The sequence below is a fragment of the Vicugna pacos genome, unplaced genomic scaffold (genome assembly GCF_048564905.1).
Source record: "Vicugna pacos unplaced genomic scaffold, VicPac4 scaffold_17, whole genome shotgun sequence".
Taxonomy (NCBI): domain Eukaryota; kingdom Metazoa; phylum Chordata; class Mammalia; order Artiodactyla; family Camelidae; genus Vicugna; species Vicugna pacos.
In genome coordinates, this window is record NW_027328738.1 from 297,299 (window position 1) to 321,760 (window position 24,462).

At 50.5% G+C, this 24,462-nt stretch overlaps 1 long non-coding RNA gene and 1 pseudogene across 1 annotated transcript; one reads left to right on the forward strand and one right to left on the reverse strand.

The window, feature by feature from the left end:
• Nucleotides 1-24,462, forward strand: part of LOC140692795 (anoctamin-6-like) — a 363,584-nt pseudogene that overhangs the window by 283,716 nt on the left and 55,406 nt on the right.
• On the reverse strand, nucleotides 7,726-16,655 carry LOC140692801 (uncharacterized). Its single transcript, XR_012068407.1, has 6 exons — nucleotides 16,531-16,655; nucleotides 12,296-12,394; nucleotides 11,701-11,858; nucleotides 11,473-11,564; nucleotides 8,158-8,244; nucleotides 7,726-7,823 (listed from the first exon to the last, which is right to left on the reverse strand). It is a non-coding gene; the product is annotated as an uncharacterized lncRNA (long non-coding RNA).

Consider the following 24,462-nt stretch of genomic DNA (forward strand, 5'->3'; position numbering starts at 1 on the left):
GATCGCTCACACTCTAGCTCGGTGACCTGAAGAATCATAGTTTTTGCCATCTACTGAGAGTAAATCCCTGCACAGATCACGCTTACAAGCACTGGAAGTGAGAGACATCACTTCTGAACACATACAATTAAACCCAAGGCAAAAGTCTCAAGTGAGGGCCCTAGGACCATCCTGAAAAGACATCGCTCCCTGAGAATCCTCAATATTGGTGCCTCGAACACCAGTGTTTCTCAGTGGGACACTCAGATCATCTTCACCAGAATTAAAGTCCTTTTAAAAATGCAGAATTCTGGGGTACACACCCTCAGAGCCTCCAGAGGTAGGGACCGGTAGTCTGTATTTTCATAGCCACCAAGATCACTAACCATGCTCAGGTTGAGCAGCGCGGTCTACATCGGGTCACCTGAGCATCGACAATGCTGTCTCACGGGGTGGGGGGGCCATGTGTGTCAGGGTGCTTTCCTACCCACGTGTCTCCCCTGATTCTCAGAACTGACAGTGCAGCCCCATTGGGCAAGAAATACCACCATTTCACAATGCATACGCAGGGCGCCCGACTGACAGATACAATCAGTGATAGGAGAGGGGACAAAACTCAGGTTCCTGATCCCTTGTTTCACTTACTGTGGGACAAATGATCAGTTCAAGGGTAATAAATCAGTGAATGAGTGAATAACATGACTCTCGTTAGTCCAATGAGTGCCTGGAAGAGCGAGCCTAGGCACACTGAGAACCATAACAGCCCATCTACTTAATTTCCATCCTCCTCAGATTTATGTAAAGGTTACTTCCACCCAGGCAGTGACTCCTTAAAGGCAAGAATCATGTCTGAACAAACTCTCAAATCCAGAACAGAACAACTAGGCTCTGGAGTCTGTGTTTAGCGAGTGTGGAATCTCAGTGATTCCAGCTCTTACACCTTGCCTTCCATCCCACCCCTCACGATATGGCCCTTATGACCAGTTCTCCTGGGGCTGGGGCCACGGAACCCATTTACAGGACTGGAAGAATCTGATCATATAAACCATCCCCCAGATTATCATCAAGAGTCACCTGCATTTCAGGAATCGGTAATCCCTGAAGCTTTGCAGTTCAGGCAGGTGAGGGACTTTTATATCAGCTGTGTTTTCTACTGTGACTGCCTGGGTAACATCAGACAAGGAATTATCAAAAGCCTGAGCTTTTCCTTTCAGGAATAATCTACTAAACAAATCTCGGTGACCACTCAACAAATGTGATGTAAAGATCAATGATTTACACAAGAGTACAACATTCACTAGGTCGTTGATTTTGAATCCGACAAAAATCATTTGAGAAAGATTGATAGAAGGTAGCTTTAATGCAAATTTACGTATTCTTACCTTTCAGTAAATCATCTTCCCCTACTTATCACTTCACCCAAGTTTAAAAGATGTTTGAGAACAGGGATGGGTGTGCCAGCAATCTGTGACCCAATAACCTAAAATGTCACCTAGGAAAAAGAGGGAAGTAACATATTTTTAAAAAGTATGGTGAGGACAGCAGGGCCATCCCCCAACTCCACACTAAGAAGCTCTGAGTAATAGCTTTCCTGTCTGCCTGGGGCATCAGCTGATGTGAAAACCCACCTAGAAAGCACACTGTCCAGCAGCTCTTCCATAACACAGGCTACACTTTCTCAGGATTAAGAATTGGGCCAAGTAACCCCTTCACTGAAGAATAAAGACAAAGGAGAACAAGAGAGTTCTTCCCCTCCCAAGGGGAGAGCCCAGACCTTGGGCTGCATGCACTGAGCCCACCTCCCAGGAGAAGGATAAACTGGAGAAGGACGTCCTGCGAAACTAGGGAAGCAAAGGTAGAGATGGGAACAAATTGACCAGCTTGCCAGGGACAGCCCCCTCCGTTGCTGCATTGGTGGCTGCCTCAGTCCCCTCAGCACATCCTGCCCACCTCCGGTGGCTAAGCTGTCAGAGAAACTGTGCTTTGCAACCTGGGGCAACAGAGGCTGCCCCCAGGCCAAGCTGCTGGGGAGATGGGAGCTAAACCACTAGCTCCCAAGAGGCAGACCCCATACTCTCACCATCACCCCGCCGCCCCCCAAATTAATGCACCCCCGTGACAATATGACCCTGAGATTTGTGACCTGGGAACGAGAGGCAGCAGAGGCCGCCCCCACATCAGGCCTCCAGAGAGATGGGAGGTATCCTCCAGCTCGCAATAGGCAGTAACCCTCTCCTCTCCACCCCCTGATCTCACCGCACCCACCTCCCAGGAGCAACCTGACCTGGTGTGGTGTGTCAGGCGAATCTTGGGCAGGAGAGGCCGTCCCCAGGCCAGGTCAGGGGAAAGAAGAAGTGGCCCCATTAGGCAGCTGCGACGGCTGGCTGCCCCTTCCCCTCGACTTCATCGCGCCCGCCTCCCAGGAGAAAGCTGACCTGGAGATGGGCATCGGGCTTCTTGGGCAGCAGAGGACGCCCCCAGGATTGGCCGCGAGGAAGAGAAGGGCAAATTGACAAGCTCCGCCCTGCAGGCCCTCTACCCTCGACATCGCCACCCTCGCACCTTAAAGGCACCGCCCAGGGAGCCCCTCCCCAGCAGGCTGAATGGGACAGGTGTGTCCGCTGATCTGGGTCAGGAGAGGCCACTCCCACACCAGGCCATCGCGCAGACGGGAGCCAATCTACCAACTCCCCAATACATCCCCATCCCCCCGCATCAGCCACCGCTCCTGCCCCCTGACCTCACAGTGGCCTCCTCTAGGGAGCAGGCTGACCTGGAGATGGACGTCCGGCGAACTTGGAGCATCAGGGACCGCCCCCAGGGCAAACCATGAGGAGAAATGGGAGCAAATGGACCGGCTTCATAAGAAAACGCGCCGCTGCTTTCACCACCCCAAACGTATCACGCCCGCCTCCCGGGGTCAAGCTGACTATGATACACGTGTCCTGTAACCCAGGGCAACAGAGACCGCCCCCAGGACGAGCCGCGGGGAAGATGGGAGTAAATGGGCCCGCTCCACCGCTGCAGGCCTCCGACCCCCGCCACCATTGCACCCTGACTACCCTGCCTCCCGCCCCCAGCAGGCAAAGTGGGACAGAGGTGTCCCGGGACCTGGGGCAGCAGAAGCCGCCTGCAGGCCACGTGGTGCAGACATGGAGCTAATCCACAAGCTACCCCGGGGCAGCCTCCCTATCCCCGCAGCCACCAACTTACCAGATCCCTGACCGCACCGCACCCATCTCCCAGGAGCAAGCTCACCTGGAGTCGGACCTCAGGCAAATCTCCGGCGGCAGAGGTCGTCCCCAAGCCAGGCCGAGGGGAGAGAAGTAATGGAGCAGCTCCCTGGAACACATGCCCTGCCCCTGCCGCCTCCGCCGCCGCCTCCCAGGAGCAAGATCATCTGGAGACCCGCGTCCCGCCTCTAGGGCAGTAGAAGCCGCCCCTGGCTCTGCCGCCGGGAAGAGCGAAGCGAATTGACCGGCTCCCCCGCGGCAGCCCCCCTCCCCCCGTGGGCCCCGCACCTTAACGGCCCCGCCCCCACTCCGCACTCAGCAAGCTGAGTGGGACAGGAGTGTCCGGCGACCTGGGGAAGCAGAGGCCGCTCCCAGGCCCAGCAGCCGGGACAAGGCAGCTATTCCACCCGTTCGCCAGGGGTAGGCCCGCTCCGCCCCTCTGCCGCTGCCACCGCCCTCTGACCTAACCGCCCCACCTACCAGGAGCAAGCTTACCTGGAGTGCAACATCTGGCGAATCTCCGGCGGCCAAGCCCCACCCCAGGCCAGGCTGCAGGGAAGAGAAGAAATCGATCGGCTTGTCCGGGCAGCCTCCCAACCGCCACCCCCACCGCCGCTGCCGCCGCCCTAAAGTATTGCAATAGCCTGCCTGGGTCAGGCTGACTGCAAGGATGTGCACTTGCCTTCTAATCCTGGCCAGGTCCCTGAGCACCTCCCTGCATCCCTACACTCCCTGCACCTCTGAACCCCTGCAACACTCTGCAATTCTGCATCCCTCCACCCCCACATCCCCTGAAATGCCTACGCCCTCCACAGCCCCTGCACCCCTGTCAGCAGTTACACTTTTGCACTGCTTACACTCCTGCACCCCTGCATGTCCCACACACCACCTCTTGGGCCTTTGGCAGAGTCTCTGCTGTTAGACCAATGCACAGTGACTCACTCTTTGCCAGTATATGATGCATCAGTGGACGTCAGGGGTTGCCTGCAGGAAGGTACATGTTCCCGGTCACTAGCCTGGGCCACTAGGGTGATCTCTGTGAGGTCACCCAGGACGAGTTCAGAGATGCTGTTCTCTGGGAAGAGAGGAGTTGAAACCGGTCTTGAGGTCAGAGCTGTGCTCACCAGGCCGTCCACGCTTCATGTTTTACACAGGGCTTCGGAGAAGTGAAATGGATCCGGCCAAGTAAGACCGGCCTGCTGTGCGCCCACCTCAGTCCTGGGCTCTGAGTCAGACCAACTGGCTCCCACACTCAGGGCCCAGTTTGGGCACCTGAATTGTCCCTTTGAGGCATCCCATCAGTTCTCAGGATGAAGTCTGGCTGCTTCCACCCCATGGCCCTCCCTCCTACTGTGCTGGCCTCAGGAAGGTTCCTTATTTGGGTAAGAAGGCAGCCCACACCCTACCCCACCCCTCACCTTTCTCTAACCCAGGCTGGTGCTGTCTCTGTCCCTCAGAGTTTGGGAAGCCATCCCTCTTCAGTTATGTCCCTTCTGAGATGGACTTGTTTCCACTCAATTCTAGGCGAGGATGCACCATGGAATGCACTGGGTAAGAGAACCAAAATAAATAATTTCTTCTGTGAGGTTGTCTGTTTATCTACTGGGGCTGGGCTGTGTGTAGTTTGCTACAGCTATTGGTGTGAGAGGCTAAAACAGCCTGTGTGTCCTTGTTTTCATCTCCCCGCTGTCTTTGGGTTTTCCCTAGACACTCCTGAGACATTTACTTCTTTTAGTTTTATTCCTGTTATTACACACGGGCCCTACTGACATGGAGGTAAGGTGTTGGGGGAGCGGGACAGAGCAGGGCATCTGCAGTCCTGTGATTAGTTCTCATTGAGCCTGTGCCCTGAGCTGTGACCTCTACAAGTTTGTCTCTTTTCCCCCACCCCAATTTGGGTGACACAGAAGGGATTTCCCTTCTCCCAGGTTGGTTAGGCTCTGGTAAAATTATTTCTCATTAAACAAACAAACAAACAAAAAACAGCTTCCCCCAATGAAACAGAATATTCTGGGTGTATTTCAATACAGTTATTTTTTCCTTTCCAGGCAGGAAGCATGAGGAGTTATCCTCTGACCTTCATTCTGAGAACAGGACACGGTCCTGGATGTAAAATACATGAAAAAGAGCATGGGGCCCCTCTGACTGGCCCCCTGGAGTTGTCACACTCTGATATCCCCACACTGAGCCTCCTGCTGGCCTCAGGGACCTGTTAAATCTGCCTGCCCCCGGGGTTCTTACAAAATCTGGTTCTGCCTTGGGAGCTGTGACTCTCCAAGCCTGCCCGCTGTTCCCTTTGCAACCTCTCTGGGTTGGGAGCAGCTTTCCCCCTCAGTTTTCTGGGATCTAAGAAGAGCAGTGGGTTTGCAGCTCCCTCAGATCTGGTGTTATTTTCAGGACAGGAGGAAGAACTTCTGAGCTCCACACGAGCTGGACCAGAGGCTGGAATCCTCCCTTCCTCTGCCTCTGTGCAATCAGTGTCTGTGGTTCTAGCCGAGTTTCTGAAGTTGTGGACTTAAACACACATATCCCAGCCCCCACAGGAGCACACAGTCCCATAAATCCGCCTAGTTTCCACTGGTAACTATGGAGCCGATGGGGACACGGGTTTCGGGACCACAGAGGCCTGACTGCACGACTTGCTCCGTGGCCTATTTACGTGGTTGCTCCGGGCCTTGTCTGAAGTGGCTTGCTTACCACACCTGGTACGTGGGAAACACAAAATAAGTACTAGAACCTTCACTTTTTCTCCCTCCAGGGCCTTCAAACGTAGAAAGTAATAAGTGAACTCAGACAGCCTAGTCACCACAATGAGGTCCGTCCAGCCTGGCTCTCCTGAGTGATGGGCACTGACTTGCACCTTAACTCGGAACAGTAGGGGAACCGCCTTCCTCTAACTGGGCCTCTCCCCACACCAGGCACGCTCGCAGCTCAGACGGGGCCAGCTGCGCCACTGAGGTGTGTGCTGGTGGCTTCAGTGTGACCTGGCCCTGCCGGGACATGAACCTGCAGTGAGTGAGGTGGAGGGTCGGGTGGAGGGGGTCCCTTCTGGGGTGGCAGGGGGCCCGGTAGCACCCCTCCCAGCCTGGTGCCTGGGGCTCCCTAACACCTCCTACAGCTCCTGGGTTGGCTCCGGTCCTGGCCACTCCCAGTATCTTTTCATTATGTCCCTTTTCTGCTTTTATCAGCGAGAAGTGGCTTCTGTTGCTTGTTCAGTGAAACAGTACATCGGGAAACCAGACTACTTCTAACATCAGTAAAATACCAACCTCGGTCAGCTCGCCGGGCAGACCGTGCAGCACAAAGGCCTGAACAGGGCTGTGCGAACGGCTTTCGTGAAGGGTCCTCAGCATCTGTCTTCAGAGATACAGAAGCTGATGGTTCAGGTAAAACCTCAGGGTGGGATTGAGGAATCCAAAGCTGGTTGGTTTCAAAGGCTAATTGGTCAGACCAGACCCCTGAGCTGTGGTCAGAAGCCTGGCTCACCGTCACGCAGACTCAGCGTCCTAAGTGCCGGGTGGGGCCGGTGCTGTTCCCTTTGCAGGCTCTCGTTGGGGATTCAGTGTAGCCCCTTAAATACAGCAGAAATTCCAGCCCCATTAGCCCCCACCCTGAGTGTTCCATGACACAAATCCCGGGAGTGTTTAATTTTCATCTTTGTTTAGGAGGATGAAGGTGGTTCAAGAGAAGACATAAATTCACACTTAGTGACACAAGGTCACAGCCAGTACTTCCTCCATGGAGAGCTATGTGCTCCCACAGTGGTGGCTGGGGGCTGGGCAGAGACCCTCTGCTGGTCCCAGAAGGACTCGCTCCTCTGACCACAACTCATGGGTTGGACAGCAGATCCAGAGGGTGACAGAGCATCTTTCCTGGGAATTTGGAACTGACACATAGAAATCAAGTTCACTCATCTGGAGTTTGGCGGAGGGGAGGGGTGGTGGTTGGAAATCAAATGAAACCAGAGCATGAGAGAAACTTAGAAGTGAAAGAGCGAGAGACAGAGAGACTGAGCTTGTGAGAGCAAATAGTCAGAAAGAAGGCAAACAATCAGGGGACAGAGGAATTGCAGCTCCTGACTGTCTAGTCTGTCCCAGCCCATCAATGACCCCGCGAGATGTTTAATAACATTCCAGTTTTGCAGATTAGGAAACAGGCTGAAAGAGGTGGGGGCTGGGTTTGGGTGCACAGTTAATTCAATTGCCACTGGACCCCACACTTCCCATTGCCTGAAGGTACCCTAATCCTCACTGGGACCCCTGTGGTCCCCTGACAGCCCAGCACCCTGATCAAAGGGCCCCTGCGGGAGTGGGAACCCCTCTTGAGTGTGGAGAGTTCCCTGCCCCGAGATGCCATGCATCAGCAAGCTCCCGCTCACCCCAGGTTAACATCAGCCCAGCTGTACAGTCTCCCAACCCGCTTCCCTCCCTGCCAGGCACCCCCATCCTTACCACCGAGTGTAATGCAGGAATTCAGGCACAGGGATGCCCAAATCAACACGAGCCCACCGGCTATAGAAACAGCAGACTCCCAGCCCCACCTGGGTTGCGAGGGGACAGAAGGTGTCCTCAACTTTCATGTGTCTAAGACAATCTTCTTCAGCTGGAGGTTCTAGAGAAAAATAAAAGGTCCAAAACATAGTTCGGTGAGGAATTCCTCCAAGGACCTGACTCCAGTGTCTACAACCATGTGTACCTACCCCCGGAATTGGGGTGAAGGTGGATTATTGATCAGCACAACCCCTGGTGGCCCAGCTCCTTGGCTTAGCTGCCCAGAGGGGGCTGGGGGAATGGGTAAGGCCAGGGCACTCAGGAAAAGGACAGAGGACCTGACCTCTCCCTTCTGCACTCGTAAACCCTTCCCCAAATCTCAAGGCATTGGACAGAGATCCGCCACAATAATGAGATGCTCCCATCTCTTCACTCACTCCTGTCGGTTCACTTACATGCTGAGCATCCACTGGGTCCCAGGACAAGACACATAGAATGGCTGATGGGACAGGCTTGGTCCTTCCCCCTGGAACCTGTTCAATCTGATCAAAGAATGATCACTCATAAAGAGTTTCTCAAAATTATACAGAGACCAAAGACCAACTGCAGAGTGAACCAAATTTAAAAATATATATGAAGATCCCCCAGTCTCCCCGCCTAAGGTTAACAGCATAAAGCAAAAAGTTCTTGCCTTTAATCAGCAGGGAAGTTGTCACCCCCTCTCAGGTGGAAAGGAGAGTTATTCTTTGAGCACGTCACAGAAGTGCTCCATCGGATTGGACCAGGGCATCTACATTCATTCAGCAAATGTGTATAAGCTCCTACTACATACGGGAATCTCCTAACTAGACCGTTCCCAAGGCTCTCGGGCTTTATCAGTCAACAAAATAGACATGACTCCCCATCACTGGGGGCTCAGAATTTTAGCAGAGGAAACAGGCAGCATGTTGGGGTAGCAAGAGTTTGGATAAATTTTTAAAAAAGAGTGATATGAGCAAACTCGGGTGATGGCGGTGGGGTGGGAGGCAGGCAGGAGAGAATAAGGCAATCCTGGCAGATCTCACGGAGTAATGAACTTGAAGCAGAATAGATCCGGAGGAAGAAGGAAGAGCCGGAGCCAGAGGCCCCCAGAGTGAGGGGGAGAGTGTGGGCAGAGAGGCAGAGCACGCCGGGTCCTGAGGCCTTTGTGACGACTTTGGCTCCTAATGACATGGTGACCCGTTTAGTGAGTTTTGAGGGGAGGGGTGATGTAGTCCAACTTATGCTTTTGTGTTTGTGTTTTTGGGGGGGAAGTAATTTATTTATTTTAATGAATGTGCTGGTGATTGAACCCAGGATCTCAAGCATGCTAAGCATGCGCCCTACCACTGAGCAACACCCACCACCCCCAATGTATGTTTTTACAGGCTCCCTCTGACTCTGTGTGGATGAGAGATTGTAGGAAAGCAAAGATGGAAACAGAAGGCTATTGGTATCCAGGAAGGGCTGAAGGTGGCTCTTAGGAGGGCGGGGAGCAGAGAGCAGGTATTTAATTAAGACAGAATATCCAGAATTTTCTAACAAGCTGGATTTGCTGTCTGTGAGTGTAAAAGAAAGAGAGAGAAAGGACATGGTTCCAACATCTGGGCCTGGACAATGGGAGGGATGTCCTCTCCGGATGGGAAAGGGGATGGGAAAAGGTGGGGCTGAGCAGGTGGAAAGGGGCTGGTATCAGCTCAGTTCTTCAATGTCATGGTTAAGGGGTGTGTTACATATTGCCACAGAAGTGCCTAATAGGTAGAGGAATCTGTTTTCTTTTTCTTTTTAACATTTAAAAAATATAATTAAACATATTAATTGTATTATGTGAATGATTTGGGAATTTTGTTTCATGCCAAGTTATATGTTATATATAGCCAAATGGAGCATATATCAAAAAGGGGAGAAATGAGGGCTTTCACATAAACTGACTGTCCGTAACGTAGGTAACATTTCAATAAAACCAGTCTTCAGGGCAAAAACCTCATCTCGGTGTTACATAAAAATAAATGAAAAACGACTATGTTCATGTACCATTATTTCATGTTACATAATATCCCCAAACTAACACAGTGTTTAACTATGAGGCTTGTAGAAATACTATTCGCTTTTTTCACATAAATACAGAAGTGCAGAAATGTTCTAAGGTAGAATTAGCATCTTAGTGGAAATAATACATATTTGAGCATTTTACATGATGTATATGTACTGATTCAAAATTTGGAAAAGTAATTACATAGTAGAACATATGTATGAATGAGAAAGCAAGATGAATGAAAGGAAAAGAATGTGATGTGAGTCTCAGGGATAAAGGCTCAGATAGAAAGGGGAAATCAGGGAATTTTGGAGAAATCGAGAAATTGATGGCATGCCAATTTCCAAGGCTGGGTTGCTTCCACCAAAGGAATAGCAGAGAGAGAGAGGAGAGGCCCAGGAACAAACCCTGGGGAACACCCACAGTATATGTTTGGAAAAAACAGGAGACATTGGCAAAGGACCAGCCAGCAGGCCAAAAGCAGAAACAGACAGAGTGATGGGCTGGAGGTTGAGTGAAGCAGGAACCCGGGGTAGGAAGGATGGAAGAGCTGGGTCAAATGCTACCGAGGGACCAAGCATGATGAGGAGTCAAAATTGACCACTATATTTAGCAACATGTGGTCACTGATGGCCTTAACGGGGCAGTTTCCATAGAGCGAAGGATCAGGCGAAAAGCCAGAGTGGGTGTAAAAGGGGATGGCTCAAGAGAAGATGCAGATAGTGAGTTTAAACAACTCCTTAAAGATTTGCTGCAAAGACACAGGGTGGCAATTGGTGGGGGTGAATTAGGGTCAAGGAGAGCTGTTTGTTTAAGAGGATAGACGTTTATATACTGATGCGTGCCAACTAGCAGGAGAACAAAATAGATGAGGCAGTGAAAGAGAGGATGGTTTTGGGAGTGACAACCCAGAGAAGATGGGAGGGATGGGGCCTCGGCGACTTTTGGAGTAACTGGCTTTCGATGCCACTTTTAATAAGCAGTGGGGCACCGAGAGTGAAGGTCACAGACATCAGAAGGCGAGCGGATGTGCTGGGAGTTGCTTGTGAAATTTCTCTTCTGTTGGCTTGTTTGCTTGTTCAAAGTAGAAAACTAACCTTACCAGCTGAGGAACAAGGAGGAAGAAAGAGTTACTGGAGCCATGAGCAGAAGATAAGAAAGAGCCTTCCAGGGAGAATGGGACAGTAAAAAGGGCAGGGGGAGGCGGGGGAGTGCGCTCCCAGAAAGTTACATTTTCTCTTTGACGTCCCCAAATGTTTGATGTGTTATTACCCTTCCTGCTGTCTACAAAATAAAAATTAATTATGGTTCAGAGGAAATGCTATTTCATTCTAAGAGGCTGCCTGTTCCTCAGGAATGGTCATCTTAAACTGCAAATATTACAAACAATGTTGAAAAGATGAACCTGTGTACCTAAAATCCCCTATTTTCTATTAATCTGTTTACTACTTAGTTCCCCTATCAATAACACATAACAAATACTGCCATGATGGAGGTACATCGATGCTTAAAAGGAAATGAGATCTGTATCCTTTTGCTAAATTCCATGGCTTCCTTAATATGCAGTTCCACTTGGAATTTAGGAATGTCTGGTATAAGAAGTGAGAAACAGTTTGAGAAAATCCCGGCTCAGAATTACACATCACAACCACATATCACAAGTATATACAGCCGTAAAAAAGTTTAAAAGCAAAACTCCGTAACTACTCTTACAGACCTTTGCAAACCTGGGCCTGCCAAGATGTTTCCAAACTGGAAAGGAACTCCAATTTCTTGCCTGGTACCGGACCAGAGGCTGGCCATCCTTTCCTGTAAAAGTGAGAGAGTAAATAGTTTCAGTTTTGCAGATCATTTTGTTGTAACCATGCAGGTAGGCAATAAGAAAGCTAAGAGCACTGGGAGACAGGAAGCAAACGGGCATGCCCACACTCTCCCTTCCACTCACGGAAGCTTCTCTGTGGTGGGGAGGTTTGCCACAAGCACTTGCTTCTTTGTTTCCATTGGTTTCTTTGTTTCCACCTTACTGCTCAAGCTCAGAACTTCAGGTGGGCCTGATCCTTCAGCATCCATGAAGAGAAGGCTGAGCGGGGTTGGGAACCCCACCTGATGGAGAAGAGAGATTACTGGGAGGGATATTGTGGAGGCCACCATGACACGAGACAATCACACCTTCCGGGGTGAAAGGGAACGAAGACAAGGGAAGGACACAGTAGTGGGACCCCTAGGTCGCCTGCCAGGCTTGTTCTCCCTCCACGGCAACCATGGGGGCCTGGGGGGTGTTGGGCTTCAGCTACGGTGATTAGGATGAAGGGACTCAATATAAAGGACCCTCCAACTCCTCACTAGGTTCCAAACGCAGCCCCTCTAAGTCCACCCTCTGAGCTTCTGGAACTCTGCTGGAAGAATACATGAGCAGGCCAGAGCCAGAGCCCAAGCCAAACATGACAGGGGTCTCGTGGGGCTGTAACCCCATGCTCAGTGGTCAGGGACTCCTTGCAAATCTGCAGAAATCCCTGTTCCACCTCATTCCTGGGAGATACCCCAGATCTCCTCCTGCTCTGTCTGTTCTTCTCTTGAGGCTATTGTCCTGGAGGGATGCTGAGTCCTTGAACCTGGTCCTCCAAACGTACATAAGCAGCCTGTTCAATAAAACAAATTATGCACTTTTTCACATTTGCCAGTTTTTTGATTCCAGAAAGGCTGTGGGACTCATTCTCACAGTCTCCTGTGCCCCCACCACATGGTGGCCCTCTGCTCATGTAAACACGATTTCCCACAACTGCACCCTGCCTCCCAGCTTGTCAGAGGGGAGTGTCCCACAAAGAAACAGGTGTTTGTGAGGATCCTGTCCCCCAGCAGAAAGCCTGCTCCTGGAGCCACGGACAGGGATCTGGCCTCCTAAGCCGCTCAGCTCTAATTCAAAGCCTAAAGTGGGGGCCCCGAACATTGCTGAATGACTTTCTGAATCACCTGGACTGGAGGGGACTGATTTTCTTTCCAGGAATGGAGGTAGCGCAGCCTCCATTTTCAGGGCTGACCTTGACGATGGATCTAGTTCCCCCGACTGCACCGCAGGAAGGAGAGGCCCTTCCATCCCACAGCTTGGAAACCCAACCCAATGGAGTACTGAAGCAGTGCATTGCTGTCAGGTCCAGCATCCCTGCAGAGTGGCCTCTGCCCTTGAATGAGCCCCTTCCCAGGGCCTTTCTTGCCCGGACACGACCACAACCCAGTCTGTGCCAGAGCTCTGGGACTCTGCGTGTCCAGGGCACACAGGTGGGACCTGAACCAGGTGTCCCCTGGGCCTCAAGGGAGAGGGGTCTGCTTCTGCATCAGGGGAAGGTGACCCCACAAGGCTGGCAGGACACTCTCAATATGGACCTCCAGGAGCCCTGAGAGCAGTTTCCCTGCAGGTGTTAAGAGCCATCATCAGGAGGGCAGGCCCCTCTTTGTGCAGACCATCCAGCAGTGCTGGGCCCACGTGCTGACCTCAGAAATCTACATGCCCCCAGGATACCCCAGGCAACCTCACAACTTCGTCACTTGGTGACCTGGGTACCACGAGCTCCTTGGCCATCCCATGAGGGTGGTCCTTGCAGGCATGGTCTTCAGGTTCTCCCGTTGAGAAATCCCCCTGGGTTTCTGTGGTCACAGAGCAGACACCAGAAGATTCTAGTCCTGCAGTGACCCCCACAGCAGTCAGCTCCCCTGTGCATGTCCAGGGACAAATGACAGCAATTTATTGCCAGGAACCGTGATGAACAAGGGGGTGGGATTCCATACTAAGTTCAGGATCCTGGTAACTCACTTTGCACCCCAAAAAGCTTCCATGAGAAATGTGTGTATTGGGATGTCTGTGCCCCTAGAAGAGCTGTTCCTGAGGGTTCCTGGGACCCTCCAGCCCCTCTCAAGGTTCTCAGATCCTGGGTCTAAATTTCTATCTGCCTCTTTTGGTGTACGGCCACGTGTGTCTCGTGGTCACAGGTCACTTTATTGCATGACTTGGCATGTTCTTAGTGCTCGTCCTCCACCCCTGCACTAGACTCCCAAGATGTTCCCACTGACCCTTGGCTCCCTGGGTGGCTCGGGGGGCCCTAAGTCTGCACCCTTCACTCTCCTCCTCTACCCCCACCTCTGGGGCCACCCCTAGGTGGACTTGGAGGTGTTTGTAAATGAGTCTTACACAAGGACATGTCTGGACAAAGCAGGACCCCACCCCCGGAAAACACACCTGCTCCCTTCTCAGAAGAGGACCCCACAGACCCACATTGCCTCCCAGGGGTCTACTCAGGACACAGTCCCCCAGTTCTGGGCAAGGTGTCTCCCTGGAATCCTTGCTTCCAGGAAGAGTCTCTCTGTCCTTCTTCAGAGTTTAGAGGTGTTCCCATGTCCCTGACCACCAAGATGCCCAGCACAGTCCCTTCAGTGACCTGGAGAGACAAGGAACTTATGTGGCCACAGGTCTCACAGGACACACCTGCTGGGACCCCAGGCTAAAGGGCTGTCCTTCTGCCTTCTCAGGTGTGGCTCCCGTGGTACCTTTTTGCAGGGGGCCCAAACGGGGAGTGTGGCCCAAAGCAGTTCATGAGGCTCTCTGGGCAGGGAAGACTTGGGCCAGGTGGCCTTGCCTGGTTTCCCTGCTGGGCCACTCTGAAAACCCCCGCTCCTCTGGCTGTGGCTGGAGGCCCCCCAAACCTCAGGGCGGGGCCCTTTCTCTCAGCCTCCACTGACTCCAAAGCCACGCTGGTGCTAGCGAGGGTAAAGAGCTTTCTTGCCTTCTTTTGGCCAAGTTGCCACAGGTGGATGCTGCAGGGAGCTGGAGAGAGAGGTAGCACTTGCTCAGCTGTGAGTGGTTAAGCAATTTGACACCCTGTCAACTAGCCTTAAACATTGGAATGAGGACTTTCCCGGTAAAGCTGGAAGTTACTTTCAGTAACTTGTCTAAAGATTTCTTTTTTTTTTCCACTTAAAGACTCATAAAACCTCTCCCAGGTCATTCCTGGTATGGACCATTATCCAGGGATCAATCAGGAAATGCAGGAGGAGAGGGGTGGGGGTGGGGGATTGGGGAGGTTAGATCAGAGCCCACGGAGAGGAGATGCCCCTCCCAGGAGCCACACACTGGGCAGTGACTTCTGGCATCCAGCTCTCCTGTTCTCAGGCCCATTCCATCTGCGGAATTTTCCAAAAAAAACAATGGTGGAAGGGCCATGGAGGACACCTAGATCGTCCAGAATAGACAGGGGGAGCAGAGTCACCATGCTGGCCCTGGGTTTGGAGACAGACCTGCAGTGGAGACCACAGGCTTCTGAGAAGCCAGTTTGGAAATAAAGGCAGTATGCGCTGGAATACCCGGTTCTAGCGAGTTCTTCATCATAGACATGTAATTTACATAGTTCTCACCACGAAATTCTGTGTTCCCAACACGCTACATGAATGACGGCTTCAACACACACTCATTTCTGAGATGTGAACAAGTGTAGAGCCGCTCTTTCATCCAGCATAATGGGCATGGCTACACCTAAGAACACTTACCAAGATTTCTCAGCAAGAGCCAATTTCGAAATAAAGGCAGTTTGTGCAGGAAAAGCCTGTTAGAGTGAGGGCTTCCCCATACACATGTAAGTTATAGAGTTCCCCTCACCATGAAACGCTTTTCCCAACATGCTACATGCATGAAGGCTTCGACACACATTCAGTTCTAAGCTGTTAGCATGTGGAGAGCCGCTCTTTCATTCAGCACAAAAGGCATGGTTACACCCAGGAAGATTTACCCAGATTTCTCAGCTGCTTCCTTCAGCCAGATTCAAAATAAAGGCAGTTTGTGCTGGGAGAGCCTGTTGGAGCGTGTTCAGAGCTGTTTCGGGCTCTGTCCCAGCTGGAGGGTGCAAAGCCCAACCTCCAGAAAGAGGGACCAGGACCCCACCCGCCAGGTGGTGTTGCCTTTGTTGGGGAACAGTGATCTTTGGGTAAGATATTTTGCGGCTCTCTCTAAAAACTGCTTTGACTTAAGTTTGCATCCTTGTCACCAGTTCCAGGACAACAGAAAAGGCATACCCTACATCCCTTTGCACTCAACTCTTCCCAAAAGAGCAAATATTTGTCCATGAAAATACCAGCTGCTCTTCTAAGGCCCACTAAATACCCAGCAGTGTGGGCGGTGCACTCTTGATCAGGGACAGGAGGAGAGGGAACAGCGGTCCTCCAGCAGGCTTGTCCTGGTGTGGCAGCTGCGCTGTGGGTGCGTGGTGGGGAGGGAATGCAGGGAATCCTGTTTGAGGGGCCTCTGTGCACGCCTGCATTATAGTCTGAGGTTTCATACAAAGGCTCCAGGCATCCTAACTGATCACATACAGCCCCCACCCTTGGGCTGGAACCACCAGGAGATAAGTACCTGTAACAGGGACAGTGCCTGTTGTGGGGAGAGGTCATGGGACACTTCGGGGGCAGGGGCGGTGGTGCTGGGGAAGGCAGGGGATGCAGTGAAGGGTGGAGGGAGCAGGGTCCTTTGCTTGGGGGTGCGAGTTCTTTGGGAGACCACAGGGCATGGCACACATCATCCCCACCCTATACCCCAAATTCCTAGCCCCGCCAACACAGGGGCTGCTGTGCACCCTCTCAACGTGGCTCTCCTGTAAGACCGCACCCAACCAGGCATCTGGCACCCTGCCCTACCTCCCCTCTTGGAACAGATCCCGTCTTCTTGGAAACTGACTAGCAGCGCGTATTCAAGGCCGGCAGCCGGCCTGGCGGATCTGCACTTCAGGTGCCTTACCTGGCCAGCCGTGCCTGCCTGGGCTCAGTCCTCTATCTTGCCCACCGGTAGCCTGGGTCCACTTCCGGTGCAAGCGGAGGCCCCGGAGCCCAGGCTGAGCCCCGCACACAGACAGGTGAGGGTGCCCCCGCCACGCTGCCCCGCCGCCCCGCCGCCCCGCCCACTGGTGGCAGCACTGCCCCAGCCTCCGGCCGGTGCCACCTACAGCTGAGGACCTCCGCGCGGCCCCGCCCGCCCCGGCCCCGCCCAGCTGCCCCATAAGCCTCCCCCCACCCCCGTCCTGGCCGCGCCCTTGCTCCCATTGGCTCCGAAAGTTCTGTCCTTGCACGTCTAGCCTCGGGAGGACGCAGACGCAAGCGCTAGGGGAGGGCCCCGCGGCGTTGCCATGGATACAGACGCCGCGCTCCTCGCGGGCCGGCGTGCGCTTCTGGGGCAGGCAGCGGGCTCCGGAAGTGTGCAGCTGCCCGGGACCATGGCGGTGTTTGCTGCTGGGGATGGCGGCTTGCTTGGCCGGGCCACTAGTTCTGGCCGCGTCAGTCGGCGGCCGACATCCTTTCTGGGGCGGCGTCTCACAGACGGTAAACGTACGGCAGCGCCGTTGGCGGGGCCAGTGGACATGGACCGGGGTGGGATCCGGGTTGGTGTGGCGGCCGGGGAGGGCTGTGGTGCCGGGGAGCGGGTTGGGGCGGGGGGGACAGGGCTGGGGCACAGCCTCCGGCTTTCCTCCCCCTCGGGCTCTGGGGCTTGGACCGCGAGTCCGGGTAGCCCTGCGTGGCCGCGGCCTCCCAGAACCCCTGGGAAGGGCAGGTGGAGGACCCGTCTTTTATGAAGCGGGGCCTTACCCGCGTTTTGAAGAGCCCCAGAATCAGATGTTGGAATAGGGTGGTTTATCAGCCTTGTATATCAGCAGGGAAATTTCAGTTCCATCCAGATGTTGGCTCCTTCGATAAAACTCAGGAGTAAGACAAGGGTCAGTGTCAATTAGCAGTTATCTAGGGCTTGACTCAAAATAGACTGTGCGGGGTGTAGAGATGGTAGATGGGCCCTCCCTTTCAAGGTTGGTAGTCTTCTGGGATTAGAGGCCTCAGTTGAGGATTACATCCTCATCTGCAGTAATGGAGGTTGTGGGAAACATTAACACAGAGAAGGGAGGGGTGTTGCTGCGGTAACTCATTAAAGAAGCCAGGACACTTGCCTGGCTCTTGTGTAGGAGAATCTCGCCTAGGGTAGGGCAGCAGTTATCAAAGTGAGTCCGAGGCCCCTGAGATGCAAGACTATTTTCGTAGGAACGCCGGGAAGTCACCTGCCTTTTGCACACTCTTGCACTCCCGAGTTTCCTGTGGGGTTTTCCAGGGAAAACCTGGTCTGTGATATCACAAAACAGGTAATGTAGAGACAGATAGAATTAAGCTCTCACCAGTCCAAAAGAGATTTTCAGAAATTAAAATCACTGCTATTCCTCTCATTAATGCTTTTTGTTTAGAAAAATATACTTACTTTTTGCTTAAGAGTATTAATTGTAACATATAGTTGGTTGTTATTATTTTTAAGTGAACTCATAAGCATTTTTTAAAGTTCTTATTTAACTTCTAACACAGGAACTATTGATAGATTTAACCTACATAAACAGCAGCCTTTTGAAGTCCTCAGTAATTAAGAGTGTACAGGGGTCTTTAGGCCAAGAAGATTGAGAGCCCCTGGAGAACGGGTGCTCAGGTACTAGTCAGGTGCTTAGCGTTGATAGACAGATGCCAAGATGTCTTCTGCATGTGCTCCCGGACTCGAAATAATTGGCCACACAGAGATCGGTGGGCAGTGCCTCCACTATACAAACCAGAAGCTGCTGAACGTGTCTTGAGTCTAGGCCATGTGCTTTGAAGAGATTCCCATTGTATCTGTTCTATCTAAGCCGGGATTCCTGTGCAGAGACCTGGCCCTGAAGACCCGCTCTCCTTTGCTCCCTCCCAGGTACCTTCTGTGTTATGTCAACCCTCCGGAGGGCTTCAGCCTCCGTAGGGGCGTCTGTATCCATATCGCCTTCCTCCTGAAGACCCTGCTGAAAATGGAGGAGTCGGTGCTGGTGATACCCCCTTGGGGCCGCCTCTACCATTGGTAGAGCCTGGACATCCACCAGGTCCGGAGTCCCTGGTCTGACTTTTTTGATCTCTGAAGTCTCAACAGAAACATCCCTGACAATGAGTACGAACAGTTCATTGCAGGTGAGATGGTGATCGTTTGACTGGGGCCAGACGGTTTTTGTTCTGGTTCCGATGTGAACATCGGGCCGTCTTGCTTCGGGCTTGTCAGTCTGCTTAGGGGCCGTGCTCATGTTTCCTGCACTGCAGGTGAATTTGGTCTTTCCACAGTTTTTCTCAGGAAATATATCTGAAGTGTATGAGCTCTGTGTTCCCTCCCCTCTGAAAACCCTGGCCTTCTGGTGAGATGGAGCGGTGACAAGGAGGCCACTGCCACAGAGGCCTTGTCCCAGCAGGACTCGCTCCCAGGGCATTAAGGGCCATTCTTACCTGAAGGAAAACACGATGTATGTGTACCATGGGCCACGTGCTGGAGAAGGTATGTAACCTCTCATTCAGTATAATTTGGTCCTGCTCAAGCTTCCCATTTTACTTTTTGTAAGAGGTAAGAGTTGAAGATTTTCTTTGAATACAGCTATTTAGAGCTTATCTTTTTTTTTAAATTGAAATGTGGTTGATTTACAATGTTTTGTTAGTTTCAGATATACAGCTGTTTTGTTAGTTTCAGGTATACAGCATAGTGATTCAGTTGTACATATACATAGTCTATTCTTTTTCAGGTTCTTTTCCATTATAGGTTGCAAGATACTGAACATTTTCCCCTGTGTTCTACAGTGAATCCTTGCTGTTTGTCTGTTTTACATATAGTAGTTTGTAATTGTTAATCCCAAACTCCTAAGTTTGTTTTCTAAGTCTGTGAGTCTGTTTTTGTTTTGTAAATAAGTTTATTTGTATCTTTTTTAAAAATTCCACATATAAGTGGTATCATATGTTACTTGTCTTTCTCTGTCTGAGTTATTTCACTTTAGTGTGATAATCTCCAAGTCCATCCATGTTGCTGTAAATGGCATTATTTCCTTCTTTGTTACAACTGTGTAATATTCTTTTATATCTAAATACTACATCTTTATCCAGTAATTTGTCAGTGGGCGTTTAGGTTGCTTCTATGTGTTGGCCATTGAAAACAATGCTGCTGTGAACATTGGGGTGCAGGTATATTTTGAAATTAAGGTTCCCTCTGGATATATGCCCAGGAGTGGGATTGCTGGATCAAATGATGTCTTTTTTTAGTCTTTTGAGGAATCTCCATATTGTTTTCCACATTGGCTTCACCAAACTACATTCCGAGCAATAATGTAGGAGGGTTCCCTTTTCTCCAAGCCTCTCCAGCATTTATGGTGAGTGGATGTTTGAATGGTGACCATTCTGAGTAGTGTGAGATGACAACTTATTGTAGTTTTGATTTGCATTTCTCTGATAATTAGTGATATTGTGCCTTTTTTTATATGACTATTGGCCATTTGTATATCTTCATTGGAGAATTGCTTGTTTAGTTTTTCTGCCCATTTTTGGATTGGGTTGTTTTTTTTTTCTTATTAAGTTGTATGAACTATTTTTATAGTCTACAAGTTAAGCTATGTTCAGTCTCATCTTTTGCAAATATTTTCTCCCAATCCATAGGTTGTCTTTTCGTTTTGCTTATGGTTTCTATTGCTTTGAAATAGCTGATAGGTGTAACTAGGTCCCATTTGTTTATTTTGGCTTTTATTTTCTGTTGCTTGGGTGGATTGCCCTAGGAAAACCCTGCTGAGATATATGTCAAAAAATGTTTTGCCTATGTTTTCTTCTGAGAGTTTTTTAGCGTCTTGTCTGTTTAAGTCTTTAAGCCATTTAGAGTTTGTTTCTTTTTTGGTTTTTTTTTTTAACTCTATTATATCCTTTCGATTTGTGGTTACCCTATTTTTCAAGTATATCAACCCATTACCATATCTATTTCCTTTAGACTGATAATCACGTAGGCTCCATCACATCTTAAGAATAATGAGAAAAAGGAAAAAGAAAGAGAAAAAAATCTATCTTTTCTTGCTACCATCTCCCTTTCCCACCATTTTGTATTTTGATGTACTTTTGCTTTTTTACATCTTCATGTTTATTGTCTTGTAACTCGTTATGTCATTTCCAATGATGGTTTTCCCATTTCTATAGCATCCTGCTTCCTTTCTGTTTAGAGTAGAACTTTTTAATGTCTCTGTTTGGTTCCATATTGCTGAATTATCTCCCTAACCCCCTCCCCCCGAGCCTCTGAATACTCAGTACAGGGAAGCCAAACCATCCTAGCCTTCATCGGTCCTGGGATGCAATCTTCAGAGTGGGAAAGAAGAATCATTGAAAAATAATATTCTGTTTGTTACTTTCTACCCTTGCCCAGAGAGTGAGAATCACCTCTGAAGGCGGAGGAAGAAAGATGGGGGCATGGGGCACAAAGTCTTTTCTCCTTTTGCTACTGAAAAAATGATTTCTTTTGTAATTAGTGATGATGCCCTTTAAATTGGTAAGATCGAGATTCCACAGCGTCAGCGCCTGTGAATAACCAGCTGGGAGAAAGCTCTCCAGGGCCCCTGTAGTGGGAAAGGCAGCCCCTCTGAGCACCTGTTGTTCTGTGTTCTTCCTGGCTCCACACAGGTTCGCTAGGCACCATGCAGGACGATGCAGTTCCCCAAGGTGGAGGACTGGGAGACCCCTGCTTGGTGGCGAGCCACAGGAGCCCACACTTGAAGGACAAAGTGAAGAGTAGTGGGACAGGCATAGGAACAGAGGATGGTTGAGACCCAGGATAGTTTCCTGGAGGCCAGCAGGTGAGACTGGTGGGGCAGATGGGGCCCTGGTGCATGGGCAGTCCTTGAGGGATCTGAAGCAAAGATATGAACCAAGATACTGGATTCGTGTGGGGGTAAATCGCCCCCTGGAGGCCGCTGGGCAGTGCAGCTGGCCCAGGAGGAGCGGGCACTTCCCCAAATTTGGGTTGACAGATCACAACCAACTCACTGGGAACCGAGAGGTACAGAGATATTGTTAACTTTTTGTCCCTCTTCCTGGAAAAAAATTGCTTTCTGTTGAATAGCCTGTGTAGTTAGTGAGAAATAAAGACATGAAGTAACATTTCCTCAAAAGTCATCCATTGTGTAGTTGTTAATAAGTGTCAAATGCAAACTTGAATAGATTAAATCAAACAGTCATGATCATATTTTAAAATCTTTTAAAATAAAAAATCTTGCTGTCTTTGTTCTTCATTTCAGGGTTCACTTGGTGATAATAGTAACAAAAGCAACAGCAAACCTTTAAAGAATTCTGTCCTGCTGTTCCAGGAACTCTGTGTTCATGACAAAGCAATGAGGTGGCACTTTACAGGAAGGACAGTCATTAATCACACAGCTAGTAAATGGCAGGGGTGGGACTTGAACCCAAGCTGTCTGGCCCCAGAGCCCCCTCTCAGGCCCTTCAGTGCAGCTTATCACTTGGTATGCCCAACACAGGCCAGCATTAAAGAGCAGCGTGACCTTGGCCAAGGCTGCTTCACTGCTTGGCCTCTGTTTCTTCATCTGTAGAATGGGGGTGTGGGCAGTGAACTCTGTGAGCTCAGTGGTCACTTCCTCCAGCTCTGCTATTCTACTGCTTTGAGTTAATTTAAGAAGTATCCGAGCCCCTGAATGGCCCACCCATAGGCTGGCGCTTTGCTAGGCCGTGGGTTACGGAGAAAAATAAGATCAGCCTGCTTCTCCAAGGAGCCTGTGTCCCTCCACGGCAAACGGCTTTGAGGCCCAGGCTCCCTCGCTGGCAGTCGGGGACTGGGCAGGAATGTCTGATAGAAGATGGAGGCAGAGCCCTTCCGGGAACAGTGGTGGCCACAGAGCTATCAGGAGCGGGAGCATCTGTCCAGGCTGCTGAGAGGGGGGCCCTCATGAGGCCAGTAGCCCCCCCAAACTAAGCCCTCAGGACAAAGATCCAGCCATTCCTGCAGTGTCACAACAGAGCCAGTCCATCCTCATCACTGTGCCCATGTGCTCCTTTGTCCTGGGGCCTTTCTTTCCCCTACACCCAGAAGACTCTTCTCCCTCTCTTCTCTGAGTGTCCCCTCACTTCACCCATGGTCCCTGCTTCCTGGGCCACCATCTCTGGAGTTGACGATTTGCCCCATCACACCCTCCGTTTGATCAGGAGCCTGGGTTGACCTCCTTGTGCTCACTTTCCCCCATGAGGTGATTTCTCCTCCTCTCTTGGGAGCACCTGGAAAACCCAGTCCATTCCTAGCAGTGCCTGACACCCTGGCCTTCCTGCTCATCTGCCTCAGTCAGGAGCAGCTGGACCACCAGCTCTGCATTGCCTCACCGCCTACCATCAAGACGTCAATGTTGATTCTCCCTCCACCACCCAGTATGGTCATTGGAGGGTCTTCTTCTCCGTCAGCCTGAGCCAGACACCTCCCATTCACCCTACCACCGGGCTCATACCCGGGCGTGTCTCCACCCCAGGTCCAGCCTCTCTCCTTTATGTGCCCAACTCTAGCCATCCAGCTGCTTCTCCACCAGCCTCCTTGGCCCTCCTTCACCCTCACTGGGGCATCATGCACTGATTCCTCTGCTTTCCTACCTGTCCACGTTCCTCTTACTTCCACTTCCCCACCTTCCAGCTCTGCATCCACAGTCAGCACTCTCTTTATGACAAACAAAACTCCCTTGAACCTTGATCTTTTCATTTCCTCACCAGGACGACTTCCATCTCGGTTCACCCAGCTCTATTTGTTCTGAGCCTGCAGGCAGCAGGCTCTCCCAGCACAGATTTCTAAGACTACAAATCAATGCCCAGCATGTTGCCACTGCCAGGCAATCCTCCAGGATTTCTCTAGTGAGCACATTTCCCCACTTGCCACACAGTGGTGTCAACATTCTCTGCTCTCTGCACACCTCTAAGCTTCCCTCTGTCTCTTCCCTGACTCTCAGCAGATGGCCTTGCCTCCTGCTTCAGAGAGAATGACATGTTACTGGAAAGGAACTCGCTCACCTGCAGCAAATCTGCTCACCTCACCTTTTATCTGTCCCTCTCCCACCTGGACTCTAGCTGTAGTGGTTCTTAATTTAGTGAGTTTAGTTGACATATATATACACAGTTAAAAGCTTAGCACACTATAGGCTACCTTCTTGGGCTTACTTTTTCAATTTAACATAGAGTGTATGATGCATCCACTTCGTTGCATGTACCTGCAGTTCATTTGTTTTAACTGATCTTAAATGTTGTGTGTGTGAAAGTAACACAAGGCAAGTGTAAGCCAGGATTCAGGATGCTGGTTGCTTCCTGTGAGAAGAGGCCTAGGGCAGGATAGGACACAGTATGTCACTGTCAATAGTCCTGTTCTGATGTTGGGTGATAGGTTCACAACTGTTTCTTATAATATTAATTTTAATAAATAAATACTTCTGACAGGCACCTTAGGTGAGAATGTGTCATGAACCAAGGTATACAATGGATAATATTACATCATTATTGTTATGTAATCTTGTTATAAAACATATTAATCATAATCCTACATTGTTATGTGTTATATATTATATAGATACATGAATTATATATTATGTATATAAATAACTACATATGTATTGTATACTATCTGATAATAAATAAACAGAACATAACATGCTAGTATATCTACTATTATGTATTATTTAATAAATAATATACTATATCCTGTTATATGACATGGCACCTAATCTTTAATCAAATAAAAATATGTCACTATATGTAATGGTAATTAATAAAATTAAATGAAAAAGCCCGCAGCTTTTAACGCCAACACCGCTCCAGCTGCCACTGTCTATCTTCTTCCCTTTCATGGTCGAGGTCC